The sequence below is a fragment of the Phodopus roborovskii genome, unplaced genomic scaffold (assembly GCF_943737965.1).
Source record: "Phodopus roborovskii unplaced genomic scaffold, PHOROB, whole genome shotgun sequence".
Classification (NCBI taxonomy): domain Eukaryota; kingdom Metazoa; phylum Chordata; class Mammalia; order Rodentia; family Cricetidae; genus Phodopus; species Phodopus roborovskii.
Window position 1 is genome coordinate 13,552,129 of NW_026126409.1, and position 20,690 is coordinate 13,572,818.

The 20,690-nt window shown below is 44.6% G+C and overlaps 1 protein-coding gene across 1 annotated transcript in view; it reads left to right on the top strand.

Moving 5' to 3' along the window:
• The window catches only part of Dlgap2 (DLG associated protein 2), a 654,093-nt gene that overhangs the window by 443,787 nt on the left and 189,616 nt on the right, over nucleotides 1-20,690 (top strand). The gene's annotated exons all lie outside the window — the stretch shown is intronic.

Genomic DNA, 20,690 nt, shown 5'->3' on the forward strand with positions numbered 1-20,690 from the left:
TCTTTAGGTGGTCAAGGATCATTCACACAGAGAGGGACCCCTCATTCCCTCTGTTCAATTCCACTTTCAGATCCAGGGTCATTGACAAGGAGCTTCTGCTGTATAACTTGCTGTATCTCATGGTTAAAACTGGTTAAAACATACAGCTCACACATATGCCACAGTTCAGGGGTCAGGGATTTGTGCTCCTAGTTGACCTCTAAGGGTTTTACATTCTGCCCATTAACTCATCTTCTCTAACTCCATTAATTTCACCTTATATTAAGAAGACACTAATATGAAGGTTATACTAGATAGCTGCAATCGCTGGGAAATATTTGGTTAGTTAATTGACAAGTTTGCATTAGTTAGGGGAATTGGATGGCTCTGTTCTATACCTGGTGATATGTTCATAAATGTTCATGTGTTTATGAATGTAACCTCAGCCCACTAGGACTGTCCCAAGTAATGGTCATTTCTAGAATATCCTTTGTCCCTGGAAAGAGCCTCAAGTCCCCTCTCCAGGATACCAAAATTGAGCCCAGATATTCTAACCAAGAGTCACTGCTTGTTACCAGAGGTTCTGGATACAGGTAATCCCTATAAAAGAGAAGGTGTCACCCTAGCTTGGTGACAGATCCAGACCTGTCTGTCTATGGTCCCAGGAAAGTTGCCTCCTGGGTAGAGACACCTATTGGTCTGCTTGAGCTGTAGATTCATGAAAGCAGCAGCATGGGCCTGTAGAGGGGGCTCCTCCAAGCAGCTCATGTGGCATGCACACACAGAGAGTTTCTCATGGGCTGCAGGGCTGGCCCTGAGCTCAGAGCTGGGACTCCTGCTGTGCTACAAGCTCAAAGCCACAAGAGGAATTGAGGTACTCTGTGGGATCCACTGAAGTACTCCTTCCTTTTGGCTAACACTGGGCTTCCTTTTGAGTTAAAAATGAAAAATAAAATCAATTTATTTTCCTAACAGGCTTAGTTAGTTTCTATGACTATAGAACCATGAAATATGGAGTGTAGAGGAGCAAAAATGTCCTTGTTACCACCCCTGCCAGGTGCTGTTCCTTCTGGGTGACTTACCTGCTCCTACCCAAGGCATTTTCCAGCACTTGGAGCCTTCACCCCAGTGTTGCTGGGATTCACAGATCACAGACTCTGAGCTGGGAATTTTCTGAGTGCCTCCTTTTCTGGAACATCCATCCTCTGCATCAGTCACATCTGTCACCCTTATTTGAAGGCTGGAGAGAGGCAGAGGGGTGAGCTACTTGGAAGAGTTTCCACCAGACCTTTCCTCTGCAGAGGTGTCTGCCCACTAGGCTCCTCAGTGCCTTCAATTCCCTCGTTCAATGGTCTAGGGCTCCCAGGGTGCTTTTCTTGGCTTTCCTTAGTCATGGTGGCCACTTGACCATATATGACCTTCCCAGACACTTGCACTGCAAAGATGGAAACAGCCAGTGTGAGCCCTGGGTTAGTTTGCTTTCTGGTAAAGGAGGGTACCACAAACCCCATGAACACAGGGCCCCATCATTCTGAAGAAGCTCAAACATAATAGCCATGCCATGCCTCCTGACTTCCGGGGTGTGTTGACTTTGCTGTGCCCCAGCATTCTTATCCAGACTACAAAGAACTCTCAGCTACCTACCTGGAATCCTTGGGGCAAGAGCTATGGCCACTTCATTTCATTCTTCCTTGTGTCCCTGACTTTGCCAAGCAGAAGATCTCCAGGAATAGCTCAATAAATGCTTTCAAATAAAATTGTGCAGAGTGTGTAATAGGATCCCTGGCATGCATACGGGACTGAGGGGAACTGTTGGCACTCCCCACTGCAGACCATTTCAAAGACCAGACACACACACACACACACACACACACACACACCCATCAACCCCCCCCACCCCCTCTCACCCACCCCCCACCCAGGGCAGCTTCGAAGCTTGGATTCAGTCTTACCTCGTTACAAATTAGCTATGCCTGACCAGTGATTATCAGTGACAGCAGCTGTTGTGACTTGTATTTGAAAAGTTCTCTCAGAAATATCCTGTCTCCATTCTGAGTCAAATTCAGCTGCTGCTTTTGGGAAGCTACAGCTTAGTGAGAAAAGCAAAAGCAATAAACAAAACACAACTTGCCGTGTAGCTCTAGGAGGTGATCTGTTCAGAAGACATGCTGTCGACAATGCTTTTCTACTCCATGGCAGAGACCAGACCTTGTGACTGTCACCCAAAGTGTTACTACAAAGTGTCACAAATCAAGGAGTTGTCCCAGGGATCTGCTTCAGAGTTCTCGGTCACATCTTGAAATAAAAGGCATCCCACACACTTGAATGTGGCACTCAGTTGCCTGAGAAAGCTTTGTTATTTGCCTGTGTCCCAGTGGGAAAAAATGCCTGGAAATGGCAGTATAAGGAGGAGAGCTGTGTTCGGGCCCATGCCTTCATGGATCTGTGATGCTGGGGGCCTGTGGTGAGGTTTAAGTTAGAGCGTGGGGGCTTATGGAGAGGAGGCTGCTCACTTCGTCAAAGCCAGGAAGCAGAGAGACAGATGGAGCCAGAGGCAAGCTATGTCCTACAAAAATACCCTGAGTGCCCTACTTCTTCCAACCAGGATATGCCCTCTAAAGCTTCATTCAGCTGTGAGCTCATTGAAAGATTACTCTATTGATGGAATTCAAACTAACATAAAAACAGCTGGGATCTAAGCCTTTGGCACACGTGCCTTTCCCTGGGGGTTGGGTTACCTTGTATCCAAAGCACAGTATGATCAATAAAATGCTTACTATTAGCTGTTAAATGGAACAAGGTCATAGCTGCTTGGGAGGGAGACATTGGGTCACTAACCTCAAGTTAAGCTGTAGGAGGGCTAAAATAACATAAGGAAAGATACTCTGTGGGACTGCTTGTATCTTGAGAACCTTAGGATTTCTGGAGTTTGGTCCCAAAGACAGCGATAGAAGCTGTTATATTGGCACAGTAAATAATACTAAATAGTTGTTTCATTAAAAGTAGACTGCAAGTTAGAGGCATTGCTAGCGACATTTTGGAAAAGGATTGACTTTGCACACCTGCTGAAGAGCCCCAGCAGAAAATGCCCAAAGACCAACAAAGAGCAAGAACAGGCAGTTGATGAGAAGCCATGGAATATTAGTGCACACAGTGGGTACACTCTGGAAGATACTCGGCACTTCACTCCTAATTGCCGCTGTGCTTTGAAATGAGATTCCGTTGTTTGCCTGTCAGACTGACAAACTGTCTTAACAGCCAGTGTTAGCAAAGTTCCTAAAATGAGCTGCCTCCTGTTGAAGGGTTTATACATTAAATATGTCTGTGGGCCAGCGTGGCAATTTAAAGTGAGCATTTTTAGAAGTGTAAAGTGTAAAGTGGGATCACTTGATAGACATGTGCCTTGTGTGGTTCTGACACAGTGTGTAAGAATGCACTGCCATTGTCTATGTAAGTGGTTGATGGAATGGATGGATGGAACTTTTATGGCCAGAATTCTCGAGAACAGCCTCTGCTGTACCAACCTCACAGGAAAGCTGGAGAGAAGACTGAGAAGGTTGTTGGCAGCCTGAGAAGATCCTGGCTTTCCTGATTTTGAGGACTTGTTTGGGAAGTCCAAGGGCTACATGGCCTACAACTAGATATATTGGATATGTTGGCCCAAGTGTTTCCTTCCATGGACATTCAGGGTCACCCAAACATGGCCCATGTTTGTAGTGCAGAGACCTATTAGCTCTACAGGAACAGGGAATATGGAGTACATTCCTAGTCAGAGGACCACCAGTAGCTGCAAGCAAACATCCTCTAGCAGAGCAAACTAATAAACCTACTGATTGTTCACAGGGCAAAGGACTGTAGTTGCAAATGCCTTTGGCAGCAGATTTTGCTGGATAGAGGGTCCTTTTGCCTCCCACTGTCCTCTTGGGGTGCAGTATGTTCAGAAGGAAGATTCCATAAGCTTACTTGTGACTTAGTGACCACATCTGGGGTTCACACGCCATGAGCGTGAAAGGGGTTTTCATTACTCATGGCTCATTCAGATGTTAGGGAAGAATACATTCTCCTTTGAGCACCAATTAAGGAAAACAATAAGGTAAACAAGGAACTCTAGAGGAGAATTCATTGCATCAACATGCCTTGTCTGTATGACAGTGCACATTATGCTGTGACCAAAGGAGCTGTCACTGTTAAGAGCTAGCCTGAGATGGGACTTTCTAAGGCCAGCCTTCTGTTTAATGGGAAAGGGGCCTTGTGAATGAATTGTGTCTGTACTCTGAGCAGATCCCTGACATTGAGTCCCTGTTGCCTACCCAGCTACCCACCAGCACCTCTGAGCAACCAAGAGCAGAGTAACCCTCACATTGCTTTCTGATGCTTATCATGGTTCAGAGAATCCTATTTAAGTTCTAGAAGAATTGTGGTCCAGAGAATCCTAGTAAATTCTAGAATTATCCTGGTCCAGAGAATCTTCTTTGAATTCTAGAAAAACCAGTAGACTTGACCAATGGTGGCTTTCACCTTCCAGGGCACAGGAGGACAGCAGAGGAGCATTGGGAGGAAGAAGATGAACAGCTTTGGCATTTCACCTTAGAGGTCGGGGGTACAACCTTGCTGAGAACATTTACCTTGCAGTGGATTTGTGTAAATGCACACATATGTCAAATAGGCCAAAGATGAAATTTTCAGTTTAAAATGAGAGTGAAATAAATTTTAAGGGATGATGACAGTTGAATGTAGGCAGTGACTACAGGATTAAGTGAAGGGGTGAATTTGAATGATTTATTCACTGTCCATTAGAATATTGCTGGGATGCCTCAGTTATGGGAACAGAGTTCCAATCTGGGGCTTAGACATGGAGATAGACAGTGTTGGTAGCTTCGCAATAGTGCAAATGTGCTTCTGACACTGAACTTAGTGCTTAGCGATGGCTAAAATGGCAAGTAAGCATTGCTTTCTGTGTGTATGTGTGTGAGAGAGACAGAGTATGTGTTAGGTGTTGAAATTATAGTTACATCATTTCCCCCTTCTCTTCCTCCGACCTTTCCATGTACTGTCTGATCTTTCTCAAATTCATAGCCTTTTCCCTTTGTTAGTATGTGCATATATATATATGTATATATATTATGTTTATGTATTCATTCTCTCATTCCTAAATACATAAATACAACCTTCTTAGTTCATATGATGTTACCCATATGTATGTGATCTTAGGGATGATCATTTGGTATTATATAACTAATTGGGGTCTCTTCCCTAGGGACGGCCATTTCTCCCGCCCCCAATAGTTGTTCATTGAGGGTTGGGGCCCAGTGAGCTTTCCCCTTCTATGTTTGCATGTCCATTCGTATTGTTGCACAAAATATGAGAAAATAAGGAATAAACAGAACTGAGTCTTGGCCCCATGAAAGTGATTCATGGTGAAGGAGCCAGGGTCTAATGAGGGGTGGAACCCACGCCATTGGACAGCTGTATAGAGTGCAGCAGTAGGAAGGCGGCAGGAGTAGAACAGACATCACACGAGATTCAGTAGCAAATCAAAGCCTCAATGATGTTCTGATGTACTCATAAGGTGAGTCTGGAGCCCATTGGGGTGGGATTATAGATGACATGGGGGACCCACACAGAGCATGCATGGAGCTCAGAGATGCACTAGTGTGTTTACTTGCCAAGAGGGAACCCTCTCCATGCAGTGAGGGTAGGGCCAGAAGTGGGGGAAGGGGTGGAGGGCAGTGTTGAGCTGAAGGGAAGCAGGGGAGTGGGTGTAAGTACTCATGTAATGCAAGATACTGTGGTGCAGGATAGAGGCATGTGAATGTAGCTGGTGTCCTCATGACCCACGTACTGGAACATAAAGGGATAAGAAAAGAAATAGGAGGGCATACTCAGTAGGAGAAGGGTTCAGAGGAAGGTGGCTTTCTCCTTGATGGAAAGGGACAAAGGACAGGACCAGTGATTATCAGTGCAAAATCTTTAGAACTCAGAAGGATCTAAAGTAATGAACAAAGAAAAAGGTAAATATCTGGAATGAGCTTTGGTGAACTAAGAAGGACCACTTAGCAGGAACATACTGGACTGGAGAGCTGTTGAGAGCAGCCAGAATACTGATCTAGATGGCACCAGCCTGTACAGCTTGTGAATTCCATCCCCTTGGCTTAGCATCCTGAGTAGAAAGTGCTGAATGGCTCATGTTTCCTGACCTCAGAGTTTGCAGAATGAAGGGAATAGAAAGACAAGAACTGCTTATCCATCAAATATTCTTTATCTTTGTCCTTCCTTTAGTGAAGCCCTGTGGTCACAGTGAGATCCAAAGCAAGACCTCCCAGAAGCATGGGCACAGAGCCGCTTGTAGCAGACAATTACATAAGAGATCAGCTTCCCCAGTTCCCCAGAGGTAGGGCCAGAAACACAGGGAGCTGGGTCCAGGTACCCCCTGGAAAAGGAGACATGGGGAACTCTCACCAATATATAAGTAGCAACAGAAACATAGAGCTCTAGCTTGTACCATGGAGGAGTCAAGATGGTTTTTGTCTGCAAGTTCCAGAGTGGGAGTCAGCAGGCAGATACTTCAAATCATGAATAGAGCTCCCAACCCTCTGGTAGAGTGTCTGGTTTCTAGGAGAAGTCACTCCAAAATCAGTAAGTGAATTGACCTGCTGTGTGGGCTATCAAGGTACAAGCCAATTTAATCTGGAATGATCTTGGCCTAAAGTAGCAATGTTAGTAGGAACATTTTACCTCCGGGGACTTCTGTAGTGGACATAGAAGACATTTATGTGACCTACAGTTTTTGGCCTAGTGTTTCCCTCTGGAACTCTGCTATGTGATTTTAGAAATCAATTTATTGGAATGGCACCATTTCCCCCTGCCTTCTATCCTCTTTTCCTAGAGTTTTAATGAATCTCTTTTCCTGGATGTTCAAGGTGACCCAGATGGGCAAGGACTCTTGAGTATCAGGGTTGGACTCAGGTGTCCCTCTACCCCTTCCTTCTCCTTCCCAGTCCTTTGCATCCTCACTGTAGTGGAGTTAAGAGAGGCAGCTTGTATGAGTTGTATGGCCAGGTGGCCAAGGGCTGCTGCTCCCCCAGTGTGGATGCTTGGCTTATAAGAGGACTGGCCCTGAGCCCTATAGATTCAGCCCCTGCCTCTATCTCATTACCCTGTTTACATCTGAAAGGCATGAGGATTACAGTGGGCAGGGGCATCCTTCTTTTGCTGAAGCTTCTGCCTTAAAAAGGTCATCAGTAGACTTAAGCAAAACCTTCCTTTGCACAACCACACTGTAATTCTGTTAGCCAAAATATAAAGCCCATAATGAAAACTGTGTGTGAGAGATGAAGAAGTGAATCACAACAGTGAGCTTCCATAAAATGATTAGGTATGTGACCCAGGGACCAGATGCAAATACACATGGGTAGGGGGGTAAAGTCCAGGGTCAGGCAGTGGATGACTTAAGGGGACACAGATGGACTAGTTGCTGCAAGATGGGGTTATTTGAAGCAGGCACCTCAAGAAATGAGTTGTGTTGAGTCATCAAAAGAAGGAGGACACCTTACAAGTAGGATTCACGTGTGAAGCTGGGAAATATAGGTACAGAAGACATTGAGTGTTTTGGAGTGTGTGTGGTGGAGAACTGGAGAGAGTAAATCAAAAGTAGGTATTGACACCAAGTTTCTAGCACTTTGTTTCAAAGATTAATACTGGGAGGCCCAGGGCTGGACGGCAGGATGTGAGAAAGATCTTTGAATAGGAAAGAAGCATGCAAGGTTGCAGCTGGGAACACTGGGTGGTACATGGGTAGTGAGGTTATGGGATGTTACATACAGAGAAACACGGAGGCAAATGGGGAAAACAAACATGGCCCTTGCCTTGCTGAGCCTGAGGGCCACCTGTGAGGATGCAACTGAACAAAAGTAAATACATTCTGTGTACGGTTGTCTCTAATAGACTGTTTAGGGGTTTTATTATTACTTGATATGTTTGCTTTGAATTTTAATTGTGGCTTCACATTCTGAGGAAAGTGGACTGGAGACCAGTGAGAACAAAGAGCTGGTACCAAGAATATTGCCACACAGGCCACTCTCAACATTCCACTCAGCTAGTTCCAGCTACTCCCAGCTACTTCATGATGGCCCTGACAAAGGGAAAACTCGTGACTTCACGGCTGGCTCTATTCTTGATAATGCTCTGGTGTCTGTAAACTTTATTGTGCATATCAGAGGGCTGTGGAACATAGGTACACAGTGAAAAGGCTACCATGGAGAAGTCAGCTAGCTTCTCATCATCTCACAGTTACTTTTTGTGATAAAAGTAGCTGCGATCCATTTACTTTAACAAGCCCGCTCATATGGTGCTGACCTTTCCTGTGGTTCTTGTGCTGCAAACCACTCCCCAGCTTGCCCATCCTATATCACTCTGCTTGGATGCCTCTGAAAAGTGGGTTCAAATATAGTAGGTTCACAAATAGTGGGTTCATACACCCAATGTGAAGGCATGGTGTTTCATTCTCATTGCCTTTGAGCCTTCCTTGTCTTTTAATTCTCATGTGTTGGTCAGTTTACACACAGGCTTTGTCCCTCTATATCTGGCTGCTTTCATTTGGTCTGTCTGTGTGATAACAAATGTCTCGACTGTCCCTGTTCTGAAGACTGTATGACTTCCTTCTGCATATGTGTGCCTCTCTGTGTAGACAGCTTCCATATCCTGGTCATTTGGTAATGAGCATGAGTGGATGGAAGACTTCAGAGGTGGTGACATCATACCCTTTGGATCAACACTCAGAGGCAGGGCTGTGGGTCATGTGGTTCTGCTTTTTATGTCCATAAGGGTCTACACACTGGCTCTATATTGGCTGTACTGTTTTATATCGGTACCAGCAGGGCACAGGGCTCCTTTTTGCATACATACTCTTACCAACACTCATCAGCATGGAGTACTGAAATATCCCAGTATTCAGAGAGTCCTTCACTTCCATAGGAGGCTAATTGGTTACTTGGATTAGAGGGAATTCCACTTTCTTAAATCAGATGGGTAGAAGAGCATTCCCCAGTCCAAGTTTGGACTTTTCCTTTCTAGTCTGTGGAGGTGAATGAGTCAATTAGTTGGGTCTTACGGGCACAGTGCCTATCCTTTGCTTGGTTCCTTTCTCCTGGAAGTTCTAAATCCCAGGATCCAGTCAGCCTCTTGTCACCACAGAGTCTGAGCCACCATCTACTATTTCTGGTGTCTCAGGATCCTGGCACTCTTTCCTTACTGAGCCTGAGAGCCACCTTTGTTGACACAACTGAGTGAAAGCAAATAGACTTTGTCTGCCATTGTTTCAAATAGACTGGTAATTTTCATATTAGCTTTGAATTTTAATTGTGACCTTACATGCTGTGGAAACCAACTGGGCATCAAACTGTCCTGCTAATGAACCAGAGTTGTCCTCTGTCTCCGGAGATTCACAAGCCCTGGGTCAGCATGTCTCTGTTTTAGCAAACGCACTGGCTTGAGCTAGATAATTGTACAGCACGGAGTTGTACTTCCCATGCTCCTTCTGTGGGTAATTGCAGGTGGGTGCTACTGGGCATCTGCATTGCAATTTTGCCAAATTGTGTATCTATATGTGTGTGTGTGCTTGTCGTGTGTGTGTCTCTCTGTGTGTGTGTGTGTGTGTGTTAGATGTGTTTTCTTTTATTTTTTTGTTCTCCTAACTATTCTCTCCAAATGCAGAAAGACTGGTTTTGTTATAAGCATAAAGCAAAGGCTTCTGGAAGGGATTCGGGCTTGTTGAAATTTCATATGGCATCACTGTCCTAGAAAATCACATATTAAAGGATTGCTGAGAACTGACTGATTTAGCTCAGGGTCTCGCAGCATGGCAGTGCTACCATGAAAAGGTAAGAGTGGATAACCCTTTGTGAAGGACTGCCTGCACACCATAGGGTACTCAACTCCATTGCTAGACCCCATCTACTAGCCACCTACTGTGTGCCAAGTAAAGCTGCCTCCACAGATTGCAAGCATCCTCCAGTGTCTAACCATGCCTGGTAGAACAATCCATGGGTGCTTGGATGTAGCCAGTTTTCCAGGTCACCTTCATCCCCAGGACTTAACTTCTAGGAGTTCTGGAATACAGGAGCTCATGTGTTCTTAGTCACATTCCTCCAGCAGATGCTACCCTCTATGTGGCATCTTCAAACCCTCTCTTCTTCCACTTATCCTGGGTTCTTAATGAGCTCCTTTCTCTACAAATGTGTTTTATGTCCTCAGAGGGTGGTAGATCAAGTGATGCCCCTGCTCATCTCCTTGGAAACCTGGAGCTCTAGTACAATACACACATGGGTAGTACCAACAACAGAGCACTGAGGCAGAGGGGTTTCTGTGGACAATGGCAGATCAGAATCTTTAGGCTCTGCAGATCTCTGAGATGCTGCTTTCCTGTAGTCCAAGGCTTCTGGCATGCACATGTTCTGTTTTGACCATTGGGCAATGGCAATCAGAATACCGAGTCAACACCATGTTGCCTGGTACTTTGAAAATGAATCTCAGACATCTAATGACCCTCTACCAAGTTTAGTATTGAACATCTTCACAGACTTCATCCAGTGAGATGAAGGCCAGAGAGCACAGCTCGACTGGGTTGATGTCACCTTTTGCGGCATCATGTGGATCACAAGATTTGTAATGTTAAGGTTGAGATTTTAGAAGTGCAGCACAGAATGTCCCACTGCAATGTATTCTGATAACCTGTTGGCCCATGGTGTTTACTGCTGGACTGAAGAAAATGGGTATATCATGATCATCAGTTGCTGAAGCACTAGCTCTTCCCAAGACATAAACCCTTCAAGGGAAATGGGCCACATTTACCGAAGTTCCAAAATTCAGGGGTCTACTGAGCCCTTCTCACTATGGCAAAGTTGTCTCTTAGTAGACACTTCCCTGAGAATAGAGTTGATGGTAAATTGTGATCTGGAGGGGGGCAGGGAACCTCTGTCAACACCAGTTTCAGAAATTCCCCAAACATAACTTCAGGAAGAGAGAAGAAGGAAGTCAAAGGGCTAGAGACTTCCCCACTCCACCCAGTCTGATATCCCTATGGGAAGGTGAGCTCATTGCATCATTTTGATGGACTGAAGAGCATTGATGGCAGGATGTATCTGGATTTCCAGAAAAGACAAGGCTTAGAATGTTAAGTAAATGGGAGGGGGCGCTCACCAATGTGGTGGGAATTTCCACCAGAGCATGATGGAAGAACACATCCATGCCCTTTTTTAGCTGGGCATTCATCTTCTACTGTTGGGGCCACAGTAACCCAGCACCCCTCCAGGACTTGAATCATTCTAATACCTTCACAGATTCTCTAGACAGCAGGTAGAAGCTAGTGGGGCCTGTCCATGTCCAGACCTGCCTGCACTGGCTCCCACGCCACCCCTCCTGTCCCTGAATCAGTATTTATGTCTCTCCCTCTGTCTCTGTCTCCTATGGGTGCTGTTTCTCTAAAGAGCCCTGATGAACAGCTGCTGGTATGCAGCCCCTCCATAAGAAGCAGAGTGCAGTGAGTCTATTGGCTAAGGTATGTTCTCTCCCGGGAGCATCAAAGGCTGGCACATGGAGTAGGCAGGGAGGTGACCTTCCAGTGCTTGCCTTTTACTGTGACCTCAAGCTTCAGTCAGCACCCAGGAGTGGCCAGAACTCTACTGGCTTTAACCAGTATCTTGGCCATTTGAGAGATAACAGCAAGCACACCAGAAGTAGCAGAATGGAGACAACACTCTTAAGTATATTTGGCCTCTCGAGGAAGGAGCTCACAGCAAAGCAAATAGTGTAAGCTCTCAGTGTTGCCTGGCTTCTACACAGAAATACTGACTTAGGCTCCTCCTTTGTCCCCTTGCCCTCTTGTTTCAAGTGTGTCTACCTAGTACTCATCCGCAGGGTAATTCTTCCGTCATGGACAGGCATGGTAAAGTCAAGAAGTAAGCATTTCTCTTGTGTGAGATGTCCTTCTGTATGCTGGGAATATTTAAACTTTGCCAAATGCAAATGGACCAAATATTTTAACTATAATTCTTGCTTGACACCTGTTTTGTTATCATGCAATCTTACTAGGTTGAAGTTAAAACCTTCCTTTTTATTTAGACATAAAAGGGGAGATGGTGTGGATGTCCTTCTCTATGCTGTGAATATGTGTTGCTTTTGTTGGTCGGTGAATAAAGCTGTTTTGGCCAGTGGACAGGCAGAATTTGGATAGGTGGGAAACCCAAACAAAGAGACAGGAGGAAGGAAGATAGAGATGCCATGTGGCCACCAGGGAAGCAAGATGACCAGACATCACTAGTAAGCTACCACCACCACATGGTGATACACATATTAATAGAAATGGGTTAATTTATGAGAGAGAGCTAGCCTGTAAGAAGTCTAAGCCATTGGCCAAACAATTGTAATTGATAGTAAGCCTCAGAGTGGTTATTGCATAAGTGACTATGAGGACTTGGCAGGATGGAGAAAATTCTACATTTGTCTTCTTGGGATGAGATGTATCCAAGTCATTGTCAGTGGTTCTGGGAGCATTGCTCAGTGGCAGGGCATTTTTCTGGTGTGTGAGATTCATTGGTCTTGATCCTCAGCATGCAAAACCAAACAACAGATAAAAACCCTCTGCAGCCTCTATGTGAAAGGAGCTGGTGGTGCACATTTGTGTTTCACATAACCCCTGTGACTTGTGTCTGCTATTAGTCACCCAGAATTCTTTTATGTTTTGCTTAGTTTTGTTCAGTGAATTTCCTCAAATTGCTATCCTTTGTTGAACTGTCTTGTATTACTCTATAGCAGTTAATTTTTATTGCCCTGTCCTAAATTTTCTGCCCTGAAAATACATTTATTTTAAAAGTGAGATGTAAAAACAGGTATTCAAGATTTTTTAAAAGTTTTTTCTTTTTTTTTTTTTTTTTTTTTTTTTGGCAACTTCATAGTTTTATACTGTCCTTAGATAAACCAATATTTCTCTGGCCTTTCTTTACTGAGCTCAAGTGTGTAGAAGGCTCTTTGAGACGTGATAACAAGGGCTCAGTCAGTAATGTGTTTGCCACAGAAGCACAAGGACCTGAGTGTCATCCCTAGCTCCCATGTGGAAGAGCTAGATTTAGTGTTAAACACTTGAAATCCCAGAACGGGGGAGGTGGAAACAGATGGATCCCATCAGCCTAATCAGTGACCTCCACGTCCCAGTGAGAGATCTTCTTTCAAAAAAAAAAAAAAAAACAAGGTAGGTCAGGCAGTAATGGCACACACCTTTAATATCAGCACTCACAAGGCAGAGGCAGGAGGATCCCTGAGTTCTCTCTGTCTCTCTGACTCTGTCTCTCTCTCTATCATGTTCACATACCACATAGAAACTCTGAAGCATGGACAGATTATGGGAGGAGTGAGCACTCCCCAGAATCCCTGCCCATACCTTGAGCTCTTGGAGGCTCAACCCTGAAATTCAAGCTTCTCCTTAACAGGTTTTCTTGGAGAGTAACTATTCTGCTTAACCAAAGAATAACCCCTCATTCCAGTCTGATTTGAAAAGCAGTGCTTAGATTTGTTTGAACTTACTTATTTTAATATGCATAGCAAAGACCTAGGTTAGATACTGTTGTGGCTTGAAGACATCAGAGTGAAGTATAATCAAAGCACCCACAAAATTTTACAGAGTTTTGAAAAGCAGGACATTTTAATAATGTCGAGGAATACCTTTGCTTTGAAGGAAAGAAGTGGAAGAGGGCATGAAACCCTTGACCCGTGGTTTCACTCTAGTAAATGGCTCCTGTCTGAAGCGTAGGTGTGGTCCTTCAGGATAAAAAGACGTTTGTGACATCAGTGTTGGCAGATCAAACAAGGGGATTCTGGGTAAGACAGTGCAAAGGGCAGATACAGCCCTGGCCTCCCTTGCTAAATTTATCTGCTACTTTCCCTTTTACTTAGAGCTATCTGCTAAACTTCAAAGAATGCCCAGAATGCACATGTTTGCGGGCCCACTGGTTGAAGTCTGCCTCATCTAGGCACCTTCTAAAACTTTATCCATGAATTTTCTTCAGCTCAAATGTGTGGGAAGGAAGACATATGATTCTCTACCTAATGGTGATTTATTTTTCCTGTTTTGCCTCCAAACCTGTGACGTATTCTCATTTGCTGGGTCCCAGCTCCTTTATGTGAGCACTCAGAGATTCAGTGTGTGATGCCAGGTCACATGGTGCTAAAACCTGAGGGCAGCAGCAGGGCTCCTGGGAGACTTGGAGGAGGGTGAGCACATTTGGTGGATCAAGTTTCCCTGGTCAGTGTCTAGCTCCATTCCGATGAGTGCACTCTACTGTGAAGTCCCCCCAGACAGTGCCTAGCTGCATTCTGGCGAACACAACCCTTCCAGAGAGCTATACAGACGTCTACTCTCTTACTTGTCCTCATATCAACCCCAAATCTGTGTGTTATGGGCTGGCTTCCATTGCCCTCAGATGAATATTCAATCCTCGGGGCCTTGGAGTTTGGGGATCATTGATGTCCTGCCTTCTTGCTCTGCACATTAGATTCCAATTCAAGCCTGCCTTCCACACCGAACCTTGCAGTCTTCAAAGATGTCATTCTCCCTCTTAGCCTTCATCTCTTGTTGGTCCTTCCCCGTTCCAGAAGTAGAGGTTCTAGAAGGTTCTGAAAATCTTTCCTGCTTCCATGATTCTCCCCATGCCTCCCACTGAGTCATTTTTCAAAACACCAAATGCTTATAACTGTTCACATAAATTCCTATGGCCCACAGAAAAAAGGGAGAAAGCCCTTAGGTTGGCTTACAAATCCTTTACAGCCTTGATCTTAATGCTTGTGTCCCCTTTATCCTCTCTGGCTTCATGTCCGGATCTGTCCCCTAGGGCTCTGTGTGGAGATAGAGAGAGGAAACACAGGCAGTGAATTGGTCTCAGACCTGCCCTTGGGCACACAGACAAAACCAGGTAGGTACCAAACAGTCGCCGGCTGGCGCTTCCTTTCTGTCCCAGTGTTTGTTTCCCAGCTTGGAACTCACTCTGTAGACCAGGCTGGCCTCAAATCAGAGATCTGTCTGCCTCTGCCTCCCAAGTGTTGGGATTAAAGGTGTGTGCCATCATGGCCTGGCACCATGAGATTTCAAATGCCCAGGACTGAGTGTTTCCTGACTCTACTGTGTTATCTAAACTCTTCTGGAATCAGGGATACATCCTTCTACTTCCAGCTCTGGTATTCCTTCCCCATGGAAGGTTCCTGTCCTTTAGGAACAAGAGACTCACCATATTTAAGCTCCCAGGCTCTCCCTGCAGGGGGCACTGTTGTAAGAGTCACAGAAAGACGCACAATTTCCTGTCTACTTTCACTATGTAATTTCATTAAGTCCCTGTGGGGTCTTCCTTACTGCTCCAACCCCTGAGCCTAGTTCAGCTCCTGCCCTATCCACTCCTTCTTAGTACACCCTTTAATGGATAAAGTAAATAAAAGACAAGACAAATGACTAGAAGAATAGAGAAATGCATAAGAACAGATGAAGAAATGATTGCCTGTTGTGGTAAATCTTAGAAGAGAAAGGAAAATATAGCTGAGATACTGAAAGGCATAAAACAAAACAAAACTAAAATAAAAAATAAAAACAGGTTTTCCCAGATGACTCAAATGAAGGGCAAGCAATTTTATTCCAGGTCTCAAAAAGCTATTGACAGTTTCTCATTAAATCAGACAAGTTGTTCTGGAAACCTTAAAAATACTTTTCCACAAGAAAAAAAAATCTGGAAAAAAACCTTCAAATCTGGAAAGACAAAGTAGCTGGAGTCATTTCTTGTGAATAAGAGAGGCATAAAGGAGCCAAATGCTCTGTGATTCATCACTGGACTGAGAAATGCTGTTGAGTCAGAAGGGCACCATAGAGCCCCAAATCTGTAGTTCCCCTGAATACCATGACAGAGTGATGTGGAGAGACTGGGAAAGCTATGGGAAGTGGGCAGATGTGTGACAGTCCTCAGAAGGGACATGGCATGAGGAACATTTGTAGACAGACAGTATCAACTGTCAAGAAGCAAGCATATGTGTTTGGCACAAAGGGGAGTGTCTTTAGGGACACTGACTTCACTGTGTCGTGTATAGCACCAGGTTGAAGACACTCACTAGCCAAATGGTTGTTTGGGGCTGTGACCCCCATGTTATGTTACAGAGAGTTCTGCTGAACCTCTATGAAGCTCTGATTAGTACACACCAATGGTTGGGGCCATGCATGCAGGCCATAGGACAAAGACTTCATCCTGATGAGTGTAGCAGCCCAGTCTCTATCATCCCAACAACACAATGCTGATGTCCACTATTACTGAGGCTCTCCCCTGCTTCCCCCATGAAAACAGTCTCTGTGAATGTCTGGAAAGAAAAGCAGTGATGCTTGAGACTGGCTCATGTACCACAAGAAACCTCACAGGGCCCATTGAGAATAAGTAGATTAGGGAAGTCTAGTGGGGAATGCTAAGAAAACAAGCCTCACTCACAGCTTTGTAAATTAGTGTCTTTGTGCATATCCATTTCATGAAGGCAGAGACTAAATGAAGGGTTATAAGGGAAGTAGGATGTGGTTGTTATTGACAGTATACTTGGGTAGATACTGAGATCATTCTGCCACCTCCATCGGCAGTGGAGTGTCTTCACTGTCCATCATATCTAGACACAGCATACCCACCAAGTACTCAAGGAACACTGGCAAGCTGAGGAGTGACCAGCAGGGGTGCTGAGGGGCATGGTGTCTCATCACAGGGAAAGCTGATCCCCACAGAAGTCTCCAACTACTGAGGGCTGGAGTTATTGAAGCTGGAGTCCTGTTGTCTTTAAGTTCAATGACTAAGTGGTTGGAACAAATAGGTTGGATGGTGTAGGGATTGGGCACTGTATGGGTTGCACTGTTGTACTGAGAAAACTATGAATGTGGTGGGCTCCTGCTGCCTGGGATATGCAGAGGAGAAGTGGTAACAGGGCTTTTCCATCTACCAACCATTGACAGTTTTCCAGGTGATGGACAAGGCTATACTTGGTCTCCACTCCTGTAATGATAATTGTAGGGGATTTTAAGGAGACTGTAAGAAGTGAGCTCAGCCAGGGGACTGGATTCCAGAAGAAGGTCTGCTGTGAAATTTACAGTCCTACCAGAACTGAAGCTTTGCTACTAGTGGCTCCAGGCTTGAGGACATTTAAGGTCAGCAGAATCACAACTCTTTGAGGAAGACAGACACACTGCAGAAGAGAAGAAAGTACCACACTCCCTGTCTCAGGAATCTTTGATATCATGGACAGGTCCCAGAAGAGGATGTGTCTCTCTCTGAGAAAGCCCCTCCCTGGAGATGTGATCCCAAACTTTTACATGGAAAGAAGCATTTAGGAAAGTTCAAGGAGCACCTGTGTGCCTTGCTCAAAGTTGACAATACCCTGCATTTTGTGCTGAATATCTAGAAATATGAGATGGCATACATTAAACAATTTCTAAAATCTTCTGTTTGATACTCCTAGGAACATGGGTAAAAGATGATCCCTCCAAGTCATAAATAATTTGTGGGGTGATGGTCTGGTATCCTTCTCCTAGTGAGATATCCCTGGATCGGTACCCGTCTGCATGCAGTCCTGGGTGTCCAGGGGCCCAGGAAGCCGCTTTGCTTTCTCAGCAGCCCTCACCAGCTCCTGCAAAAGCTTTAGCTACTGCAATCTTTTTTGCAGAGCCCTGATTTTCCTAATTGAAACACTTCTTTTAGCTTTCATAGTCTCCATCAAGACCAAAAAAAAAAAAAAAAAAAAAAAAAGTCCTATTTGTTTTCTCTTCCTCTTTGTGTGAATATTACTGAGAACCTGGATATTTCAACTTCCGAATTCTTTGTTCCTTGATTTAAAGTATTTTTTCCCACACAGTGAAGCCCATTTTTGAGCACCCTCTCCTCCACTGGGTATATAGGCCACTCACCACAGACAAGCAATGTCTGTCATTACCCCCGGGGAGGAAAAGGCAAGAAGGGGGTAGTTTCTGGGCCCCATGAGTACCCAGAACAGGATAGAGACCTTCCTATCCACTCCTATCTCTCACCTGCTTCCCCCTACCACCCAACATGCCACAGGGTACCTTAGTGAGGAGTTCCCTGAAAACATACACATTCAGGACATGGCAACACACATGTTTTTAATCATCAAGGTAAAGATGTTTGAGTAACCCACAATGAAGACAAGAAATAGTCTTTTAGAGAATCTATTATAAAATAATGAATGAATAACTAAACTTCAGTGGTGATTTTATCTGCATGTTGGAGTTTGGCTGGGTTTATTTATTTATTTTTTTAAAGTATAAATGAAAGTGAGCAGGGCTTGTAAGCACAGATTAGCCTCTGTCCTTCCCATCCCATGCTGTCAACCTTCTCAGTTCCTGGAGATGATTTGTCTGAATAAGGGAGACCTGGGAACTTAGGTAGATCTGGCCACCTCTCCCCAAGCCCCACCCCATTTCTGACCCAGGGTGGACTGAGGAACCTGTCTTTCGTGTCAGCTACTTCTTGTACCACTACCACTGGCCCAGCTAGGTAAGATCTGATGCTTTCCAGGCTGGTTCTGCATTGTTGTGTTCTAGAAGTGCTGACCCCAAGCTGTGCAGAAAGCTCAGCCCTAAAGCAAAACTGCTCATGACTCTGGGTAGCTGAGATTAGCAAGACCTGCTCTCCCCTTGTTGATTGCTTGGAGCAATTAAGTTCATAGTAGCTGTGAATGCTGCCAACAAGCATTCAGGAAATGTTTAGAGGGAGGGGGAGAAGTAGGTGGGAAGGTTAGAGTGGTACAGGCAGCTAACCCATGTGACTGAAGAATCACGAATACTAATCTTTCTCAAAGTGACTCCTGTGTCTCTACATTATGTCCATGTCTGTCCTCAAAGAAGGGATGTTAGCAAAGCACAAATACAGTGGGTCAAAAGGACCTTAAATGACCAAGCAGCACAGAAACATTCCCATGGCCATTCACTCACATTGTTTGAATGAATTTAGCAGAAATAGCATCTGAATGATCCAAAACTCTTCCCAAGAGGCCAGTTGGACAGAAGATTCAGACAACACTGACAGATGTAATATGAGACATGTGTACCATCAAATACAGAGAACAAATGCTCTTTAAGATAGTCACATAAAAGTGTATTTACAGAAGTAAGAAGTGCCTTGTCTGGGCCAAGTTTATGATTTCTCTTTGATGTAGAAGACTTCTGTCTGGTAGATCTCTGGTGATTTGTTACTTGTGGGTTTCCTAGTTAGTAGAAGCCCAACCATTGGTTATGTTTCTGGTTGGTAGAGCTCCAGTAATTGGTTAGGTTTCTGGTTGATAAAGGTTCAGTCATTGGTTAGAGTTCTGGTTGGTACAGTCATACTCATTGATTAGGTTTCTGGTTTGTAGAGATCTAGTCATTGGTTAGGGTTTTTGTAGTTAGAGCCACTCTCATTAGTTAGGTTCTGGTTGGTAGAGCCACAGTCACTGGTTAGGTTGTGGTTGGTAGGGTTCTTGTCAGGACCCAGCTGAGAGTTTGTGATGGGAAAGCCTCTAGTTTTCATTCACTGTATCCACTGGGTTTACTTGCCTAACTGAAGCTTCAGGCATTAGGATCATCCCAATCTAATCAGCCTCCAGTTATATTTTCTTTAAAACAGTGGTCTCTTTCACCTGCTGGGAATTTATGATCTCAAGGCTATCTTATTTGTTACTGTGGTTCAGGGTCAGACCCAGTCCTAGAAAGCCAGGAGGTGAGATACAAAAGTCCCAGGAAAATATTCCAGATTAATTTCTTGATATGTGAACTGAAGTTATTCCTTGAGGTCGAATGGTAATCTTTCAAAGGCATAAAACTTACTGAAGACTCATCCCTAAGGGTGAGCACCTGCAACAACCAAGATAAAGACAGAAAGCATGGCTTCTTAATGTGACAGGGAGCCAAGTGTGTGCATGGATACACCTGTGCTATAGTCTAGAGGGAAGGTGGCAGGCATCCCCTGTCACCTCTCCTCCCATAAGCTCCTCCTCCAGGATGCAGGTCAGGGTGCCTCTGTTCACACTGGGTCATGTTCAGAGCTTGCTGTCTCACATCCTGCCACCAAGGCAGAGGAGCCCTCTGTGTCCATTTAGAAATGATTCTCTCATTGTGCGTCTGATATGCCTGGGGTCGTGTAGCCAATGACTAGGGTGAGGAGGCACAATGAGTCTGCTTTCGACTGGTTGTACTTGGCATTCCTCTGAATTTGGAGATGTTCAGCGGAAAGCCTTGTACCACAGAGTGAAAACAGACAAGGAAGATTCAGTGGATACACAGAAGTGTAATTCATTTTTAATGAGAACAGTTATGTTACGGTAGGTAAAATAAACCACGAAGTGGAATTTTGCCCTTTGGGTAATGTTACAGCTCATTAATGGCCTTCAGTGTTCACTTTCAAAATGACATTCTTGGCAAAAATATTTTAATCCCTATAAGTTATCAGTGATCTGTGGTTCCTTTGGTTGGATTTTAATTTAGATTCTAAATAAGCTTTTGAAACCATCCTTGCTGAAAATAAGAAGGAAATAATAATGCTGACTAAATGTTAAGAGGCTCATTACTTTTAGTGGCAGAGCCACCTATACACATTAATGCCATGTGCTTCCTCATATGCCAAGAGAGCATCATTTTACCCCAAGGTCACTTAGGCACCAATCTG